The sequence below is a fragment of the Rhopalosiphum maidis genome, chromosome 1 (assembly GCF_003676215.2).
Source record: "Rhopalosiphum maidis isolate BTI-1 chromosome 1, ASM367621v3, whole genome shotgun sequence".
Classification (NCBI taxonomy): Eukaryota; Metazoa; Arthropoda; class Insecta; order Hemiptera; family Aphididae; genus Rhopalosiphum; species Rhopalosiphum maidis.
Window position 1 is genome coordinate 93,724,773 of NC_040877.1, and position 22,271 is coordinate 93,747,043.

Consider the following 22,271-nt stretch of genomic DNA (forward strand, 5'->3'; position numbering starts at 1 on the left):
CCGACAACTCGTCTCACCGACACAGAAACCGGTTTACGGTACAAATAAAAAAAGTTACGATTCGTCAACAAAACGTAATTTCATAAAATATAAAAATAATTTTTATATGGAAATTTAGAATATCACAATCTAAAATCAAAATGTTGATAAAACTATACTATGATATTATTGGCATTTGTCAGTTTGTATAATCATTGCATCGTCAGTTAGTTATATATTCAAATTTAATTTAAAATGTCGTGGTTGATAATAACTTCTGAACGAGATGGCCAACTTTTATTTTTGGATAATTTTATACATCGAATTGATAGAACAAGAGGTTTTAACTATTATTATAAATGTATTGATAATTATGGAGGTCGAGCAATACACAGAGAAGATTCCAATAATGCTATAATGTCAAAAATGCATATCCATCCAATGCATGGAATCCAATTGGCTGAACGTGGTTTTCGAAATAAGATTATAGTGAGTTTGTTTTAATTTATACATTTTTGTTCACGAGTTTTATATCATTTTTTGAAATAAGTTTTGAATACGTGTTTTATAACTTAAAAATAACTTATTTGAAGGACGAAAGGGTGATAAATCCCACAAAAACTATACTACAGACATTTAATGAAATCCGAAGATCAGTTATGGCTTCAAGAATAGAGGATTTTACGGAAGCCGAAGTAAGGTAAAGGATACTATATCAATTTATACCAGTGTAAAAAGTTTGGCATACAGGAAACATATGAAATTAATGCCAACGTTACCTAAAAAGCTGTCTGAATTAGATATTGAAGGTAATTGGTGATCAACGAATGATGGAAAAGATTTTATTTTAGGTATTTATTCTAAATTATTTAAACGATTTAATTATAAATACTATTACTAATAATAATATTATTACCTACAGGATGTGATGGTACGGATAATAAAATCGTTATTTTTGGTACCGAAGGATTTTTACGACGTCTTTGTTCTGGTAATACAGTTTTTATGGATGGCACATTTAAGTCAGCACCAAAAATGTTTACACAAATTGTATGCCTTACACTGCTTTGTTATAGGAATGATGATACCCCTAGTAATTATAATATAAATTTATAATTTAGTAAAATAGTAAGTATTATATGTTAAAATATATTTTTTTAGGCTTCTGCATTATTGACCGGTAAAAGTACATCAATATATCAAAAAATTGCCGAAAATCCAAATTTAAACCACCTAAGTACGGTAAAAACCACTTTTTTGAAAAATATTGTTTTGTAAGTTTTCGTGGTGAAGGATTTATTTTTTGACTCTGAAACTTTACACGCATTGTCAGACGGTTCCCTAAAACGGTTTACGCGCAAAAAAACACCAAATTGTCGATGTTTTTTTTTATTCTACGGCCGCCCACGGCCCCTGTTCATTTATTGACGTTTTTCACCTAAAAATCTAATTTTACGTATTTTTAAGGCGGAAGCGTACACGCGATGACTCTAAAAACTTGGAAACTGTACAAGGGACCTTTGGACCTTCCTCCTATATCAGAAAATTTCCGATAATCCAAATTTAAACCACCTAAGTACGGTAAAAACCACTTTTTTGAAAAATAATGTTTTGTAAGTTTTCTAGGTGAAGGATTTATTTTTCGACTCTGACACTTTACACGCATTGTCAGACGGGTCCCTAAAACAGTTTACGCGCAAAAAAACACCAAATTGTCGATATTTTTTTTTTATTCTACGGCCGCCCACGGCCCCTGTTCATTTATTGACGTTTTTCACCAAAAAATCTAAATTTACGTATTTTTCAGACGGAAGCGAACACGCGATAACTCTAAAAACTTGAAACCTGTACAAAAGGCAGTCGGACCTTCCTCCCATATCAGAAAATTTCCGAAAATCCAAATTTAAACCACCTAAGTACGGTAAAAACCACTTTTTTGAAAAATAATGCTTTGCAAGTTTTCGTGGTGAAGGATTTATTTTTCGACTCTAAAACACTATACGCATTGTCAGACAGGTCCCTAAAACTGTTCACGTGCAAAAAAACACCAAATAGTCGATATTTTTTTTTATATTACGGCCCCCCACGATTTCTGTTCATTTATTGACGTTTTTCACCAAAAAATCTAAATTTACGTATTTTTCAGACGGAAGCGAACACGCGATAACTCTAAACACTTAAAACCTGTACAAAAGGCCGTCGGACCTTCCTCCCATATCAGAAAATTTCCGAAAATCCAAATTTAAACCACCTAAGTACGGTAAAAACCACTTTTTTGAAAAATAATGTTTTGTAAGTTTTCGTGGTGAAGGATTTATTTTTCGACTCTGAAACTTTACACGCATTGTCAGACGGGTCCCTAAAACTGTTTACCCTCAAAAAAACACCAAATTGTCGATATTTTTTTTTTATTCTACGGCCGCCCACGGCCCCTGTTCATTTATTGACGTTTTTCACCTAAAAATCTAATTTTACGTATTTTTAAGGCGGAAGCGTACACGCGATGACTCTAAAAACTTGGAAACTGTACAACGGACCGTCGCACCTTCCTCCTATATCAGAAACTTTCCGAAAATCCAAATTTAAACCACCTAAGTACGGTAAAAACCACTTTTTTGAAAAATAATGTTTTGCAAGTTTTCGTGGTGAAGGATTTATTTTTCGACTCTGAAACTTTACACGCATTGTCAGACGGGTCCCTAAAACTGTTTACCCTCAAAAAAACACCAAATTGTCGATATTTTTTTTTATTCTACGGCCGCCCACGGCCCCTGTTCATTTATTGACGTTTTTCACCTAAAAATCTAATTTTACGTATTTTTAAGGCGGAAGCGTACACGCGATGACTCTAAAAACTTGGAAACTGTACAACGGACCGTCGCACCTTCCTCCTATATCAGAAACTTTCCGAAAATCCAAATTTAAACCACCTAAGTACGGTAAAAACCACTTTTTTGAAAAATAATGTTTTGCAAGTTTTCGTGGTGAAGGATTTATTTTTCGACTCTGAAACTTTACACGCATTGTCAGACGGGTCCCTAAAACAGTTTACGCGCAAAAAAACACCAAATTGTCGATATTTTTTTTTTATTCTACGGCCGCCCACGGCCCCTGTTCATTTATTGACGTTTTTCACCAAAAAATCTAAATTTACGTATTTTTAAGGCGGAAGCGTACACGCGATGACTCTAAAAACTTGGAAACTGTACAACGGACCGTCGCACCTTCCTCCTATATCAGAAACTTTCCGAAAATCCAAATTTAAACCACCTAAGTACGGTAAAAACCACTTTTTTGAAAAATAATGTTTTGTAAGTTTTCGTGGTGAAGGATTTATTTTTTGACTCTGAAACTTTACACGCATTGTCAGACGGGTCCCTAAAACGGTTTACGCGCAAAAAAACACCAAATTGTCGATATTTTTTTTTTATTCTACGGCCGCCCACGGCCCCTGTTCATTTATTGACGTTTTTCACCTAAAAATCTAATTTTACGTATTTTTAAGGCGGAAGCGTACACGCGATGACTCTAAAAACTTGGAAACTGTACAAGGGACCTTTGGACCTTCCTCCTATATCAGAAAATTTCCGATAATCCAAATTTAAACCACCTAAGTACGGTAAAAACCACTTTTTTGAAAAATAATGTTTTGTAAGTTTTCGTGGTGAAGGATTTATTTTTCGACTCTTAAACACTATACGCATTGTCAGACAGGTCCCTAAAACTGTTCACGTGCAAAAAAACACCAAATAGTCGATATTTTTTTTTATATTACGGCCCCCCACGATTTCTGTTCATTTATTGACGTTTTTCACCAAAAAATCTAAATTTACGTATTTTTCAGACGGAAGCGAACACGCGATAACTCTAAAAACTTAAAACCTGTACAAGAGGCCGTCGGACCTTCCTCCCATATCAGAAAATTTCCGAAAATCCAAATTTAAACCACCTAAGTACGGTAAAAACCACTTTTTTGAAAAATAATGTTTTGTAAGTTTTCGTGGTGAAGGATTTATTTTTCGACTCTGAAACTTTACACGCATTGTCAGACGGGTCCCTAAAACAATTTACGCGCAAAAAAACACCAAATTGTCGATATTTTTTTTTTATTCTACGGCCGCCCACGGCCCCTGTTCATTTATTGACGTTTTTCACCTAAAAATCTAATTTTACGTATTTTTAAGGCGGAAGCGTACACGCGATGACTCTAAAAACTTGGAAACTGTACAAGGGACCTTTGGACCTTCCTCCTATATCAGAAAATTTCCGATAATCCAAATTTAAACCACCTAAGTACGGTAAAAACCACTTTTTTGAAAAATAATGCTTTGCAAGTTTTCGTGGTGAAGGATTTATTTTTCGACTCTAAAACACTATACGCATTGTCAGACAGGTCCCTAAAACTGTTCACGTGCAAAAAAACACCAAATAGTCGATATTTTTTTTTATATTACGGCCCCCCACGATTTCTGTTCATTTATTGACGTTTTTCAAAAACAAATCTAAATTTAAGTATTTTTCAGACGGAAGCGTACACGCGATGACTCTAAAAACTTGAAACCTGTACAACGGACCGTCGGACCTTCCTTCCATATCAGAAAATTTCCGATAATCCAAATTTAAACCACCTAAGTACGGTAAAAACCACTTTTTTGAAAAATAATGTTTTGTAAGTTTTCGTGGTGAAGGATTTATTTTTTGACTCTGAAACTTTACACGCATTGTCAGACGGGTCCCTAAAACGGTTTACGCGCAAAAAAACACCAAATTGTCGATGTTTTTTTTTTATTCTACGGCCGCCCACGGCCCCTGTTCATTTATTGACGTTTTTCACCTAAAAATCTAATTTTACGTATTTTTAAGGCGGAAGGGTACACGCGATGACTCTAAAAACTTGGAAACTGTACAAGAGACCGTCGGACCTTCCTCCCATATCAGAAAATTTCCGAAAATCCAAATTTAAACCACCTATGTACGGTAAAAACCACTTTTTTGAAAAATAATGCTTTGCAAGTTTTCGTGGTGAAGGATTTATTTTTCGACTCTGAAACTTTACACGCATTGTCAGACGGGTCCCTAAAACAGTTTACGCGCAAAAAAACACCAAATTGTCGATATTTTTTTTTTATTCTACGGCCGCCCACGGCCCCTGTTCATTTATTGACGTTTTTCACCAAAAAATCTAAATTTACGTATTTTTAAGGCGGAAGCGTACACGCGATGACTCTAAAAACTTGGAAACTGTACAACGGACCGTCGCACCTTCCTCCTATATCAGAAACTTTCCGAAAATCCAAATTTAAACCACCTAAGTACGGTAAAAACCACTTTTTTGAAAAATAATGTTTTGCGAGTTTTCGTGGTGAAGGATTTATTTTTCGACTCTGAAACTTTACACGCATTGTCAGACGGGTCCCTAAAACTGTTTACCCTCAAAAAAACACCAAATTGTCGATATTTTTTTTTTATTCTACGGCCGCCCACGGCCCCTGTTCATTTATTGACGTTTTTCACCTAAAAATCTAATTTTACGTATTTTTAAGGCGGAAGCGTACACGCGATGACTCTAAAAACTTGGAAACTGTACAACGGACCGTCGCACCTTCCTCCTATATCAGAAACTTTCCGAAAATCCAAATTTAAACCACCTAAGTACGGTAAAAACCACTTTTTTGAAAAATAATGTTTTGTAAGTTTTCGTGGTGAAGGATTTATTTTTTGACTCTGAAACTTTACACGCATTGTCAGACGGGTCCCTAAAACAGTTTACGCGCAAAAAAACACCAAATTGTCGATAGTTTTTTTTTATTCTACGGCCGCCCACAGCCCCTGTTCATTTATTGACGTTTTTCACCAAAAAATCTAAATTTACGTATTTTTAAGGCGGAAGCGTACACGCGATGACTCTAAAAACTTGGAAACTGTACAACGGACCGTCGCACCTTCCTCCTATATCAGAAACTTTCCGAAAATCCAAATTTAAACCACCTAAGTACGGTAAAAACCACTTTTTTGAAAAATAATGTTTTGTAAGTTTTCGTGGTGAAGGATTTATTTTTTGACTCTGAAACTTTACACGCATTGTCAGACGGGTCCCTAAAACGGTTTACGCGCAAAAAAACACCAAATTGTCGATATTTTTTTTTTATTCTACGGCCGCCCACGGCCCCTGTTCATTTATTGACGTTTTTCACCTAAAAATCTAATTTTACGTATTTTTAAGGCGGAAGCGTACACGCGATGACTCTAAAAACTTGGAAACTGTACAAGGGACCTTTGGACCTTCCTCCTATATCAGAAAATTTCCGATAATCCAAATTTAAACCACCTAAGTACGGTAAAAACCACTTTTTTGAAAAATAATGTTTTGTAAGTTTTCGTGGTGAAGGATTTATTTTTCGACTCTTAAACACTATACGCATTGTCAGACAGGTCCCTAAAACTGTTCACGTGCAAAAAAACACCAAATAGTCGATATTTTTTTTTATATTACGGCCCCCCACGATTTCTGTTCATTTATTGACGTTTTTCACCAAAAAATCTAAATTTACGTATTTTTCAGACGGAAGCGAACACGCGATAACTCTAAAAACTTAAAACCTGTACAAAAGGCCGTCGGACCTTCCTCCTATATCAGAAACTTTCCGAAAATCCAAATTTAAACCACCTAAGTACGGTAAAAACCACTTTTTTGAAAAATAATGTTTTGCAAGTTTTCGTGGTGAAGGATTTATTTTTCGACTCTGAAACTTTACACGCATTGTCAGACGGGTCCCTAAAACTGTTTACCCTCAAAAAAACACCAAATTGTCGATATTTTTTTTTTATTCTACGGCCGCCCACGGCCCCTGTTCATTTATTGACGTTTTTCACCTAAAAATCTAATTTTACGTATTTTTAAGGCGGAAGCGTACACGCGATGACTCTAAAAACTTGGAAACTGTACAACGGACCGTCGCACCTTCCTCCTATATCAGAAACTTTCCGAAAATCCAAATTTAAACCACCTAAGTACGGTAAAAACCACTTTTTTGAAAAATAATGTTTTGTAAGTTTTCGTGGTGAAGGATTTATTTTTTGACTCTGAAACTTTACACGCATTGTCAGACGGGTCCCTAAAACAGTTTACGCGCAAAAAAACACCAAATTGTCGATAGTTTTTTTTTATTCTACGGCCGCCCACGGCCCCTGTTCATTTATTGACGTTTTTCACCAAAAAATCTAAATTTACGTATTTTTAAGGCGGAAGCGTACACGCGATGACTCTAAAAACTTGGAAACTGTACAACGGACCGTCGCACCTTCCTCCTATATCAGAAACTTTCCGAAAATCCAAATTTAAACCACCTAAGTACGGTAAAAACCACTTTTTTGAAAAATAATGTTTTGTAAGTTTTCGTGGTGAAGGATTTATTTTTTGACTCTGAAACTTTACACGCATTGTCAGACGGGTCCCTAAAACGGTTTACGCGCAAAAAAACACCAAATTGTCGATATTTTTTTTTTATTCTACGGCCGCCCACGGCCCCTGTTCATTTATTGACGTTTTTCACCTAAAAATCTAATTTTACGTATTTTTAAGGCGGAAGCGTACACGCGATGACTCTAAAAACTTGGAAACTGTACAAGGGACCTTTGGACCTTCCTCCTATATCAGAAAATTTCCGATAATCCAAATTTAAACCACCTAAGTACGGTAAAAACCACTTTTTTGAAAAATAATGTTTTGTAAGTTTTCGTGGTGAAGGATTTATTTTTCGACTCTTAAACACTATACGCATTGTCAGACAGGTCCCTAAAACTGTTCACGTGCAAAAAAACACCAAATAGTCGATATTTTTTTTTATATTACGGCCCCCCACGATTTCTGTTCATTTATTGACGTTTTTCACCAAAAAATCTAAATTTACGTATTTTTCAGACGGAAGCGAACACGCGATAACTCTAAAAACTTAAAACCTGTACAAAAGGCCGTCGGACCTTCCTCCCATATCAGAAAATTTCCGAAAATCCAAATTTAAACCACCTAAGTACGGTAAAAACCACTTTTTTGAAAAATAATGTTTTGTAAGTTTTCGTGGTGAAGGATTTATTTTTCGACTCTGAAACTTTACACGCATTGTCAGACGGGTCCCTAAAACTGTTTACGCGCAAAAAAACACCAAATTGTCGATATTTTTTTTTTATTCTACGGCCGCCCACGGCCCCTGTTCATTTATTGACGTTTTTCACCTAAAAATCTAATTTTACGTATTTTTAAGGCGGAAGCGTACACGCGATGACTCTAAAAACTTGGAAACTGTACAACGGACCGTCGCACCTTCCTCCTATATCAGAAACTTTCCGAAAATCCAAATTTAAACCACCTAAGTACGGTAAAAACCACTTTTTGAAAAATAATGTTTTGTAAGTTTTCGTGGTGAAGGATTTATTTTTTGACTCTGAAACTTTACACGCATTGTCAGACGGGTCCCTAAAACAGTTTACGCGCAAAAAAACACCAAATTGTCGATATTTTTTTTTTATTCTACGGCCGCCCACGGCCCCTGTTCATTTATTGACGTTTTTCACCAAAAAATCTAAATTTACGTATTTTTAAGGCGGAAGCGTACACGCGATGACTCTAAAAACTTGGAAACTGTACAACGGACCGTCGCACCTTCCTCCTATATCAGAAACTTTCCGAAAATCCAAATTTAAACCACCTAAGTACGGTAAAAACCACTTTTTTGAAAAATAATGTTTTGTAAGTTTTCGTGGTGAAGGATTTATTTTTTGACTCTGAAACTTTACACGCATTGTCAGACGGGTCCCTAAAACAGTTTACGCGCAAAAAAACACCAAATTGTCGATATTTTTTTTTTATTCTACGGCCGCCCACGGCCCCTGTTCATTTATTGACGTTTTTCACCAAAAAATCTAAATTTACGTATTTTTAAGGCGGAAGCGTACACGCGATGACTCTAAAAACTTGGAAACTGTACAACGGACCGTCGCACCTTCCTCCTATATCAGAAACTTTCCGAAAATCCAAATTTAAACCACCTAAGTACGGTAAAAACCACTTTTTTGAAAAATAATGTTTTGCAAGTTTTCGTGGTGAAGGATTTATTTTTCGACTCTGAAACTTTACACGCATTGTCAGACGGGTCCCTAAAACAATTTACGCGCAAAAAAACACCAAATTGTCGATATTTTTTTTTTATTCTACGGCTGCCCACGGCCCCTGTTCATTTATTGACGTTTTTCACCTAAAAATCTAATTTTACGTATTTTTAAGGCGGAAGCGTACACGCGATGACTCTAAAAACTTGGAAACTGTACAAGGGACCTTTGGACCTTCCTCCTATATCAGAAAATTTCCGATAATCCAAATTTAAACCACCTAAGTACGGTAAAAACCACTTTTTTGAAAAATAATGCTTTGCAAGTTTTCGTGGTGAAGGATTTATTTTTCGACTCTAAAACACTATACGCATTGTCAGACAGGTCCCTAAAACTGTTCACGTGCAAAAAAACACCAAATAGTCGATATTTTTTTTTATATTACGGCCCCCCACGATTTCTGTTCATTTATTGACGTTTTTCACCAAAAAATCTAAATTTACGTATTTTTCAGACGGAAGCGAACACGCGATAACTCTAAAAACTTAAAACCTGTACAAAAGGCCGTCGGACCTTCCTCCCATATCAGAAAATTTCCGAAAATCCAAATTTAAACCACCTAAGTACGGTAAAAACCACTTTTTTGAAAAATAATGTTTTGTAAGTTTTCGTGGTGAAGGATTTATTTTTCGACTCTGAAACTTTACACGCATTGTCAGACGGGTCCCTAAAACTGTTTACCCTCAAAAAAACACCAAATTGTCGATATTTTTTTTTATTCTACGGCCGCCCACGGCCCCTGTTCATTTATTGACGTTTTTCACCAAAAAATCTAAATTTACGTATTTTTAAGGCGGAAGCGTACACGCGATGACTCTAAAAACTTGGAAACTGTACAACGGACCGTCGCACCTTCCTCCTATATCAGAAACTTTCCGAAAATCCAAATTTAAACCACCTAAGTACGGTAAAAACCACTTTTTTGAAAAATAATGTTTTGTAAGTTTTCGTGGTGAAGGATTTATTTTTTGACTCTGAAACTTTACACGCATTGTCAGACGGGTCCCTAAAACGGTTTACGCGCAAAAAAACACCAAATTGTCGATGTTTTTTTTTTATTCTACGGCCGCCCACGGCCCCTGTTCATTTATTGACGTTTTTCACCTAAAAATCTAATTTTACGTATTTTTAAGGCGGAAGGGTACACGCGATGACTCTAAAAACTTGGAAACTGTACAAGAGACCGTCGGACCTTCCTCCCATATCAGAAAATTTCCGAAAATCCAAATTTAAACCACCTATGTACGGTAAAAACCACTTTTTTGAAAAATAATGCTTTGCAAGTTTTCGTGGTGAAGGATTTATTTTTCGACTCTGAAACTTTACACGCATTGTCAGACGGGTCCCTAAAACAGTTTACGCGCAAAAAAACACCAAATTGTCGATATTTTTTTTTTATTCTACGGCCGCCCACGGCCCCTGTTCATTTATTGACGTTTTTCACCTAAAAATCTAATTTTACGTATTTTTAAGGCGGAAGCGTACACGCGATGACTCTAAAAACTTGGAAACTGTACAAGGGACCTTTGGACCTTCCTCCTATATCAGAAAATTTCCGATAATCCAAATTTAAACCACCTAAGTACGGTAAAAACCACTTTTTTGAAAAATAATGCTTTGCAAGTTTTCGTGGTGAAGGATTTATTTTTCGACTCTAAAACACTATACGCATTGTCAGACAGGTCCCTAAAACTGTTCACGTGCAAAAAAACACCAAATAGTCGATATTTTTTTTTATATTACGGCCCCCCACGATTTCTGTTCATTTATTGACGTTTTTCACCAAAAAATCTAAATTTACGTATTTTTCAGACGGAAGCGAACACGCGATAACTCTAAAAACTTAAAACCTGTACAAAAGGCCGTCGGACCTTCCTCCCATATCAGAAAATTTCCGAAAATCCAAATTTAAACCACCTAAGTACGGTAAAAACCACTTTTTTGAAAAATAATGTTTTGTAAGTTTTCGTGGTGAAGGATTTATTTTTCGACTCTGAAACTTTACACGCATTGTCAGACGGGTCCCTAAAACTGTTTACCCTCAAAAAAACACCAAATTGTCGATATTTTTTTTTTATTCTACGGCCGCCCACGGCCCCTGTTCATTTATTGACGTTTTTCACCAAAAAATCTAAATTTACGTATTTTTAAGGCGGAAGCGTACACGCGATGACTCTAAAAACTTGGAAACTGTACAACGGACCGTCGCACCTTCCTCCTATATCAGAAACTTTCCGAAAATCCAAATTTAAACCACCTAAGTACGGTAAAAACCACTTTTTTGAAAAATAATGTTTTGTAAGTTTTCGTGGTGAAGGATTTATTTTTTGACTCTGAAACTTTACACGCATTGTCAGACGGGTCCCTAAAACGGTTTACGCGCAAAAAAACACCAAATTGTCGATGTTTTTTTTTTATTCTACGGCCGCCCACGGCCCCTGTTCATTTATTGACGTTTTTCACCTAAAAATCTAATTTTACGTATTTTTAAGGCGGAAGCGTACACGCGATGACTCTAAAAACTTGGAAACTGTACAAGGGACCTTTGGACCTTCCTCCTATATCAGAAAATTTCCGATAATCCAAATTTAAACCACCTAAGTACGGTAAAAACCACTTTTTTGAAAAATAATGCTTTGCAAGTTTTCGTGGTGAAGGATTTATTTTTCGACTCTAAAACACTATACGCATTGTCAGACAGGTCCCTAAAACTGTTCACGTGCAAAAAAACACCAAATAGTCGATATTTTTTTTTATATTACGGCCCCCCACGATTTCTGTTCATTTATTGACGTTTTTCACCAAAAAATCTAAATTTACGTATTTTTCAGACGGAAGCGAACACGCGATAACTCTAAAAACTTAAAACCTGTACAAAAGGCCGTCGGACCTTCCTCCCATATCAGAAAATTTCCGAAAATCCAAATTTAAACCACCTAAGTACGGTAAAAACCACTTTTTTGAAAAATAATGTTTTGTAAGTTTTCGTGGTGAAGGATTTATTTTTCGACTCTGAAACTTTACACGCATTGTCAGACGGGTCCCTAAAACTGTTTACCCTCAAAAAAACACCAAATTGTCGATATTTTTTTTTTATTCTACGGCCGCCCACGGCCCCTGTTCATTTATTGACGTTTTTCACCAAAAAATCTAAATTTACGTATTTTTAAGGCGGAAGCGTACACGCGATGACTCTAAAAACTTGGAAACTGTACAACGGACCGTCGCACCTTCCTCCTATATCAGAAACTTTCCGAAAATCCAAATTTAAACCACCTAAGTACGGTAAAAACCACTTTTTTGAAAAATAATGTTTTGTAAGTTTTCGTGGTGAAGGATTTATTTTTTGACTCTGAAACTTTACACGCATTGTCAGACGGGTCCCTAAAACGGTTTACGCGCAAAAAAACACCAAATTGTCGATGTTTTTTTTTTATTCTACGGCCGCCCACGGCCCCTGTTCATTTATTGACGTTTTTCACCTAAAAATCTAATTTTACGTATTTTTAAGGCGGAAGGGTACACGCGATGACTCTAAAAACTTGGAAACTGTACAAGAGACCGTCGGACCTTCCTCCCATATCAGAAAATTTCCGAAAATCCAAATTTAAACCACCTATGTACGGTAAAAACCACTTTTTTGAAAAATAATGCTTTGCAAGTTTTCGTGGTGAAGGATTTATTTTTCGACTCTGAAACTTTACACGCATTGTCAGACGGGTCCCTAAAACAGTTTACGCGCAAAAAAACACCAAATTGTCGATATTTTTTTTTATTCTACGGCCGCCCACGGCCCCTGTTCATTTATTGACGTTTTTCACCTAAAAATCTAATTTTACGTATTTTTAAGGCGGAAGCGTACACGCGATGACTCTAAAAACTTGGAAACTGTACAAGGGACCTTTGGACCTTCCTCCTATATCAGAAAATTTCCGATAATCCAAATTTAAACCACCTAAGTACGGTAAAAACCACTTTTTTGAAAAATAATGTTTTGTAAGTTTTCGTGGTGAAGGATTTATTTTTCGACTCTTAAACACTATACGCATTGTCAGACAGGTCCCTAAAACTGTTCACGTGCAAAAAAACACCAAATAGTCGATATTTTTTTTTATATTACGGCCCCCCACGATTTCTGTTCATTTATTGACGTTTTTCACCAAAAAATCTAAATTTACGTATTTTTCAGACGGAAGCGAACACGCGATAACTCTAAAAACTTAAAACCTGTACAAAAGGCCGTCGGACCTTCCTCCCATATCAGAAAATTTCCGAAAATCCAAATTTAAACCACCTAAGTACGGTAAAAACCACTTTTTTGAAAAATAATGTTTTGTAAGTTTTCGTGGTGAAGGATTTATTTTTCGACTCTGAAACTTTACACGCATTGTCAGACGGGTCCCTAAAACTGTTTACCCTCAAAAAAACACCAAATTGTCGATATTTTTTTTTTATTCTACGGCCGCCCACGGCCCCTGTTCATTTATTGACGTTTTTCACCAAAAAATCTAAATTTACGTATTTTTAAGGCGGAAGCGTACACGCGATGACTCTAAAAACTTGGAAACTGTACAACGGACCGTCGCACCTTCCTCCTATATCAGAAACTTTCCGAAAATCCAAATTTAAACCACCTAAGTACGGTAAAAACCACTTTTTTGAAAAATAATGTTTTGTAAGTTTTCGTGGTGAAGGATTTATTTTTGACTCTGAAACATTACACGCATTGTCAGACGGGTCCCTAAAACGGTTTACGCGCAAAAAAACACCAAATTGTCGATGTTTTTTTTTTATTCTACGGCCGCCCACGGCCCCTGTTCATTTATTGACGTTTTTCACCTAAAAATCTAATTTTACGTATTTTTAAGGCGGAAGCGTACACGCGATGACTCTAAAAACTTGGAAACTGTACAAGGGACCTTTGGACCTTCCTCCTATATCAGAAAATTTCCGATAATCCAAATTTAAACCACCTAAGTACGGTAAAAACCACTTTTTTGAAAAATAATGTTTTGTAAGTTTTCGTGGTGAAGGATTTATTTTTCGACTCTTAAACACTATACGCATTGTCAGACAGGTCCCTAAAACTGTTCACGTGCAAAAAAACACCAAATAGTCGATATTTTTTTTTATATTACGGCCCCCCACGATTTCTGTTCATTTATTGACGTTTTTCACCAAAAAATCTAAATTTACGTATTTTTCAGACGGAAGCGAACACGCGATAACTCTAAAAACTTAAAAACTGTACAAAAGGCCGTCGGACCTTCCTCCCATATCAGAAAATTTCCGAAAATCCAAATTTAAACCACCTAAGTACGGTAAAAACCACTTTTTTGAAAAATAATGTTTTGTAAGTTTTCGTGGTGAAGGATTTATTTTTCGACTCTGAAACTTTACACGCATTGTCAGACGGGTCCCTAAAACTGTTTACGCGCAAAAAAACACCAAATTGTCGATATTTTTTTTTTATTCTACGGCCGCCCACGGCCCCTGTTCATTTATTGACGTTTTTCACCTAAAAATCTAATTTTACGTATTTTTAAGGCGGAAGCGTACACGCGATGACTCTAAAAACTTGGAATCTGTACAACGGACCGTCGCACCTTCCTCCTATATCAGAAACTTTCCGAAAATCCAAATTTAAACCACCTAAGTACGGTAAAAACCACTTTTTTGAAAAATAATGTTTTGTAAGTTTTCGTGGTGAAGGATTTATTTTTTGACTCTGAAACTTTACACGCATTGTCAGACGGGTCCCTAAAACAGTTTACGCGCAAAAAAACACCAAATTGTCGATATTTTTTTTTTATTCTACGGCCGCCCACGGCCCCTGTTCATTTATTGACGTTTTTCACCTAAAAATCTAATTTTACGTATTTTTAAGGCGGAAGCGTACACGCGATGACTCTAAAAACTTGGAAACTGTACAAGGGACCTTTGGACCTTCCTCCTATATCAGAAAATTTCCGATAATCCAAATTTAAACCACCTAAGTACGGTAAAAACCACTTTTTTGAAAAATAATGTTTTGTAAGTTTTCGTGGTGAAGGATTTATTTTTCGACTCTTAAACACTATACGCATTGTCAGACAGGTCCCTAAAACTGTTCACGTGCAAAAAAACACCAAATAGTCGATATTTTTTTTTATATTACGGCCCCCCACGATTTCTGTTCATTTATTGACGTTTTTCACCAAAAAATCTAAATTTACGTATTTTTCAGACGGAAGCGAACACGCGATAACTCTAAAAACTTAAAACCTGTACAAAAGGCCGTCGGACCTTCCTCCCATATCAGAAAATTTCCGAAAATCCAAATTTAAACCACCTAAGTACGGTAAAAACCACTTTTTTGAAAAATAATGTTTTGTAAGTTTTCGTGGTGAAGGATTTATTTTTCGACTCTGAAACTTTACACGCATTGTCAGACGGGTCCCTAAAACTGTTTACCCTCAAAAAAACACCAAATTGTCGATATTTTTTTTTTATTCTACGGCCGCCCACGGCCCCTGTTCATTTATTGACGTTTTTCACCAAAAAATCTAAATTTACGTATTTTTAAGGCGGAAGCGTACACGCGATGACTCTAAAAACTTGGAAACTGTACAACGGACCGTCGCACCTTCCTCCTATATCAGAAACTTTCCGAAAATCCAAATTTAAACCACCTAAGTACGGTAAAAACCACTTTTTTGAAAAATAATGTTTTGTAAGTTTTCGTGGTGAAGGATTTATTTTTTGACTCTGAAACTTTACACGCATTGTCAGACGGGTCCCTAAAACGGTTTACGCGCAAAAAAACACCAAATTGTCGATGTTTTTTTTTTATTCTACGGCCGCCCACGGCCCCTGTTCATTTATTGACGTTTTTCACCTAAAAATCTAATTTTACGTATTTTTAAGGCGGAAGGGTACACGCGATGACTCTAAAAACTTGGAAACTGTACAAGAGACCGTCGGACCTTCCTCCCATATCAGAAAATTTCCGAAAATCCAAATTTAAACCACCTATGTACGGTAAAAACCACTTTTTTGAAAAATAATGCTTTGCAAGTTTTCGTGGTGAAGGATTTATTTTTCGACTCTGAAACTTTACACGCATTGTCAGACGGGTCCCTAAAACAGTTTACGCGCAAAAAAACACCAAATTGTCGATATTTTTTTTTTATTCTACGGCCGCCCACGGCCCCTGTTCATTTATTGACGTTTTTCACCTAAAAATCTAATTTTACGTATTTTTAAGGCGGAAGCGTACACGCGATGACTCTAAAAACTTGGAAACTGTACAAGGGACCTTTGGACCTTCCTCCTATATCAGAAAATTTCCGATAATCCAAATTTAAACCACCTAAGTACGGTAAAAACCACTTTTTTGAAAAATAATGTTTTGTAAGTTTTCGTGGTGAAGGATTTATTTTTCGACTCTTAAACACTATACGCATTGTCAGACAGGTCCCTAAAACTGTTCACGTGCAAAAAAACACCAAATAGTCGATATTTTTTTTTATATTACGGCCCCCCACGATTTCTGTTCATTTAATGACGTTTTTCACCAAAAAATCTAAATTTACGTATTTTTCAGACGGAAGCGAACACGCGATAACTCTAAAAACTTAAAACCTGTACAAAAGGCCGTCGGACCTTCCTCCCATATCACAAAATTTCCGAAAATCCAAATTTAAACCACCTAAGTACGGTAAAAACCACTTTTTTGAAAAATAATGTTTTGTAAGTTTTCGTGGTGAAGGATTTATTTTTCGACTCTGAAACTTTACACGCATTGTCAGACGGGTCCCTAAAACTGTTTACCCTCAAAAAAACACCAAATTGTCGATATTTTTTTTTTATTCTACGGCCGCCCACGGCCCCTGTTCATTTATTGACGTTTTTCACCAAAAAATCTAAATTTACGTATTTTTAAGGCGGAAGCGTACACGCGATGACTCTAAAAACTTGGAAACTGTACAACGGACCGTCGCACCTTCCTCCTATATCAGAAACTTTCCGAAAATCCAAATTTAAACCACCTAAGTACGGTAAAAACCACTTTTTTGAAAAATAATGTTTTGTAAGTTTTCGTGGTGAAGGATTTATTTTTTGACTCTGAAACTTTACACGCATTGTCAGACGGGTCCCTAAAACGGTTTACGCGCAAAAAAACACCAAATTGTCGATGTTTTTTTTTTATTCTACGGCCGCCCACGGCCCCTGTTCATTTATTGAAGTTTTTCACCTAAAAATCTAATTTTACGTATTTTTAAGGCGGAAGGGTACACGCGATGACTCTAAAAACTTGGAAACTGTACAAGAGACCGTCGGACCTTCCTCCCATATCAGAAAATTTCCGAAAATCCAAATTTAAACCACCTATGTACGGTAAAAACCACTTTTTTGAAAAATAATGCTTTGCAAGTTTTCGTGGTGAAGGATTTATTTTTCGACTCTGAAATTTTACACGCATTGTCAGACGGGTCCCTAAAACAGTTTACGCGCAAAAAAACACCAAATTGTCGATATTTTTTTTTTATTCTACGGCCGCCCACGGCCCCTGTTCATTTATTGACGTTTTTCACCTAAAAATCTAATTTTACGTATTTTTAAGGCGGAAGCGTACACGCGATGACTCTAAAAACTTGGAAACTGTACAAGGGACCTTTGGACCTTCCTCCTATATCAGAAAATTTCCGATAATCCAAATTTAAACCACCTAAGTACGGTAAAAACCACTTTTTTGAAAAATAATGTTTTGTAAGTTTTCGTGGTGAAGGATTTATTTTTCGACTCTTAAACACTATACGCATTGTCAGACAGGTCCCTAAAACTGTTCACGTGCAAAAAAACACCAAATAGTCGATATTTTTTTTTATATTACGGCCCCCCACGATTTCTGTTCATTTATTGACGTTTTTCACCAAAAAATCTAAATTTACGTATTTTTCAGACGGAAGCGAACACGCGATAACTCTAAAAACTTAAAACCTGTACAAAGGCCGTCGGACCTTCCTCCCATATCAGAAAATTTCCGAAAATCCAAATTTAAACCACCTAAGTACGGTAAAAACCACTTTTTTGAAAAATAATGTTTTGTAAGTTTTCGTGGTGAAGGATTTATTTTTCGACTCTGAAACTTTACACGCATTGTCAGACGGGTCCCTAAAACTGTTTACGCGCAAAAAAACACCAAATTGTCGATATTTTTTTTTTATTCTACGGCCGCCCACGGCCCCTGTTCATTTATTGACGTTTTTCACCAAAAAATCTAATTTACGTATTTTTAAGGCGGAAGCGTACACGCGATGACTCTAAAAACTTGGAAACTGTACAACGGACCGTCGCACCTTCCTCCTATATCAGAAACTTTCCGAAAATCCAAATTTAAACCACCTAAGTACGGTAAAAACCACTTTTTTGAAAAATAATGTTTTGTAAGTTTTCGTGGTGAAGGATTTATTTTTGACTCTGAAACTTTACACGCATTGTCAGACGGGTCCCTAAAACAGGTTTACGCGCAAAAAAACACCAAATTGTCGATATTTTTTTTTTATTCTACGGCCGCCCACGGCCCCTGTTCATTTATTGACGTTTTTCACCTAAAAATCTAATTTTACGTATTTTTAAGGCGGAAGCGTACACGCGATGACTCTAAAAACTTGGAAACTGTACAAGGGACCTTTGGACCTTCCTCCTATATCAGAAAATTTCCGATAATCCAAATTTAAACCACCTAAGTACGGTAAAAACCACTTTTTTGAAAAATAATGTTTTGTAAGTTTTCGTGGTGAAGGATTTATTTTTCGACTCTTAAACACTATACGCATTGTCAGACAGGTCCCTAAAACTGTTCACGTGCAAAAAAACACCAAATAGTCGATATTTTTTTTTATATTACGGCCCCCCACGATTTCTGTTCATTTATTGACGTTTTTCACCAAAAAATCTAAATTTACGTATTTTTCAGACGGAAGCGAACACGCGATAACTCTAAAAACTTAAAACCTGTACAAAAGGCCGTCGGACCTTCCTCCCATATCAGAAAATTTCCGAAAATCCAAATTTAAACCACCTAAGTACGGTAAAAACCACTTTTTTGAAAAATAATGTTTTGTAAGTTTTCGTGGTGAAGGATTTATTTTTCGACTCTGAAACTTTACACGCATTGTCAGACGGGTCCCTAAAACTGTTTACCCTCAAAAAAACACCAAATTGTCGATATTTTTTTTTTATTCTACGGCCGCCCACGGCCCCTGTTCATTTATTGACGTTTTTCACCAAAAAATCTAAATTTACGTATTTTTAAGGCGGAAGCGTACACGCGATGACTCTAAAAACTTGGAAACTGTACAACGGACCGTCGCACCTTCCTCCTATATCAGAAACTTTCCGAAAATCCAAATTTAAACCACCTAAGTACGGTAAAAACCACTTTTTTGAAAAATAATGTTTTGTAAGTTTTCGTGGTGAAGGATTTATTTTTTGACTCTGAAACTTTACACGCATTGTCAGACGGGTCCCTAAAACGGTTTACGCGCAAAAAAACACCAAATTGTCGATGTTTTTTTTTTATTCTACGGCCGCCCACGGCCCCTGTTCATTTATTGAAGTTTTTCACCTAAAAATCTAATTTTACGTATTTTTAAGGCGGAAGGGTACACGCGATGACTCTAAAAACTTGGAAACTGTACAAGAGACCGTCGGACCTTCCTCCCATATCAGAAAATTTCCGAAAATCCAAATTTAAACCACCTATGTACGGTAAAAACCACTTTTTTGAAAAATAATGCTTTGCAAGTTTTCGTGGTGAAGGATTTATTTTTCGACTCTGAAACTTTACACGCATTGTCAGACGGGTCCCTAAAACAGTTTACGCGCAAAAAAACACCAAATTGTCGATATTTTTTTTTATTCTACGGCCGCCCACGGCCCCTGTTCATTTATTGACGTTTTTCACCTAAAAATCTAATTTTACGTATTTTTAAGGCGGAAGCGTACACGCGATGACTCTAAAAACTTGGAAACTGTACAAGGGACCTTTGGACCTTCCTCCTATATCAGAAAATTTCCGATAATCCAAATTTAAACCACCTAAGTACGGTAAAAACCACTTTTTTGAAAAATAATGTTTTGTAAGTTTTCGTGGTGAAGGATTTATTTTTCGACTCTTAAACACTATACGCATTGTCAGACAGGTCCCTAAAACTGTTCACGTGCAAAAAAAACACCAAATAGTCGATATTTTTTTTTATATTACGGCCCCCCACGATTTCTGTTCATTTATGACGTTTTTCACCAAAAAATCTAAATTTACGTATTTTTCAGACGGAAGCGAACACGCGATAACTCTAAAAACTTAAAAACTGTACAAAAGGCCGTCGGACCTTCCTCCCATATCAGAAAATTTCCGAAAATCCAAATTTAAACCACCTAAGTACGGTAAAAACCACTTTTTTGAAAAATAATGTTTTGTAAGTTTTCGTGGTGAAGGATTTATTTTTCGACTCTGAAACTTTACACGCATTGTCAGACGGGTCCCTAAAACTGTTTACGCGCAAAAAAACACCAAATTGTCGATATTTTTTTTTTATTCTACGGCCGCCCACGGCCCCTGTTCATTTATTGACGTTTTTCACCAAAAAATCTAATTTTACGTATTTTTAAGGCGGAAGCGTACACGCGATGACTCTAAAAACTTGGAAACTGTACAACGGACCGTCGCACCTTCCTCCTATATCAGAAACTTTCCGAAAATCCAAATTTAAACCACCTAAGTACGGTAAAAACCACTTTTTTGAAAAATAATGTTTTGCAAGTTTTCGTGGTGAAGGATTTATTTTTCGACTCTGAAACTTTACACGCATTGTCAGACGGGTCCCTAAAACAGTTTACGCGCAAAAAAACACCAAATTGTCGATATTTTTTTTTTATTCTACGGCCGCCCACGGCCCCTGTTCATTTATTGACGTTTTTCACCTAAAAATCTAATTTTACGTATTTTTAAGGCGGAAGCGTACACGCGATGACTCTAAAAACTTGGAAACTGTACAAGGGACCTTTGGACCTTCCTCCTATATCAGAAAATTTCCGATAATCCAAATTTAAACCACCTAAGTACGGTAAAAACCACTTTTTTGAAAAATAATGCTTTGCAAGTTTTCGTGGTGAAGGATTTATTTTTCGACTCTAAAACACTATACGCATTGTCAGACAGGTCCCTAAAACTGTTCACGTGCAAAAAAACACCAAATAGTCGATATTTTTTTTTATATTACGGCCCCCCCACGATTTCTGTTCATTTATTGACGTTTTTCACCAAAAAATCTAAATTTACGTATTTTTCAGACGGAAGCGAACACGCGATAACTCTAAAAACTTAAAACCTGTACAAAAGGCCGTCGGACCTTCCTCCCATATCAGAAAATTTCCGAAAATCCAAATTTAAACCACCTAAGTACGGTAAAAACCACTTTTTTGAAAAATAATGTTTTGTAAGTTTTCGTGGTGAAGGATTTATTTTTCGACTCTGAAACTTTACACGCATTGTCAGACGCGTCCCTAAAACTGTTTACCCTCAAAAAAACACCAAATTGTCGATATTTTTTTTTATTCTACGGCCGCCCACGGCCCCTGTTCATTTATTGACGTTTTTCACCTAAAAATCTAATTTTACGTATTTTTAAGGCGGAAGCGTACACGCGATGACTCTAAAAACTTGGAAACTGTACAACGGACCGTCGCACCTTCCTCCTATATCAGAAACTTTCCGAAATCCAAATTTAAACCACCTAAGTACGGTAAAAACCACTTTTTTGAAAAATAATGTTTTGTAAGTTTTCGTGGTGAAGGATTTATTTTTTGACTCTTAAACACTATACGCATTGTCAGACAGGTCCCTAAAACTGTTCACGTGCAAAAAAACACCAAATAGTCGATATTTTTTTTTATATTACGGCCCCCCACGATTTCTGTTCATTTATTGACGTTTTTCACCAAAAAATCTAAATTTACGTATTTTTCAGACGGAAGCGAACACGCGATAACTCTAAAAACTTAAAACTGTACAAAAGGCCGTCGGACCTTCCTCCCATATCAGAAAATTTCCGAAAATCCAAATTTAAACCACCTAAGTA

At 36.2% G+C, this 22,271-nt stretch overlaps 1 pseudogene; it reads left to right on the forward strand.

Annotated features, from left to right (window-relative positions):
* The first annotated feature begins 234 nt into the window (after positions 1–234).
* The window catches only part of LOC113549305, a 38,148-nt pseudogene continuing 16,111 nt past the window's right edge, over positions 235–22,271 (forward strand).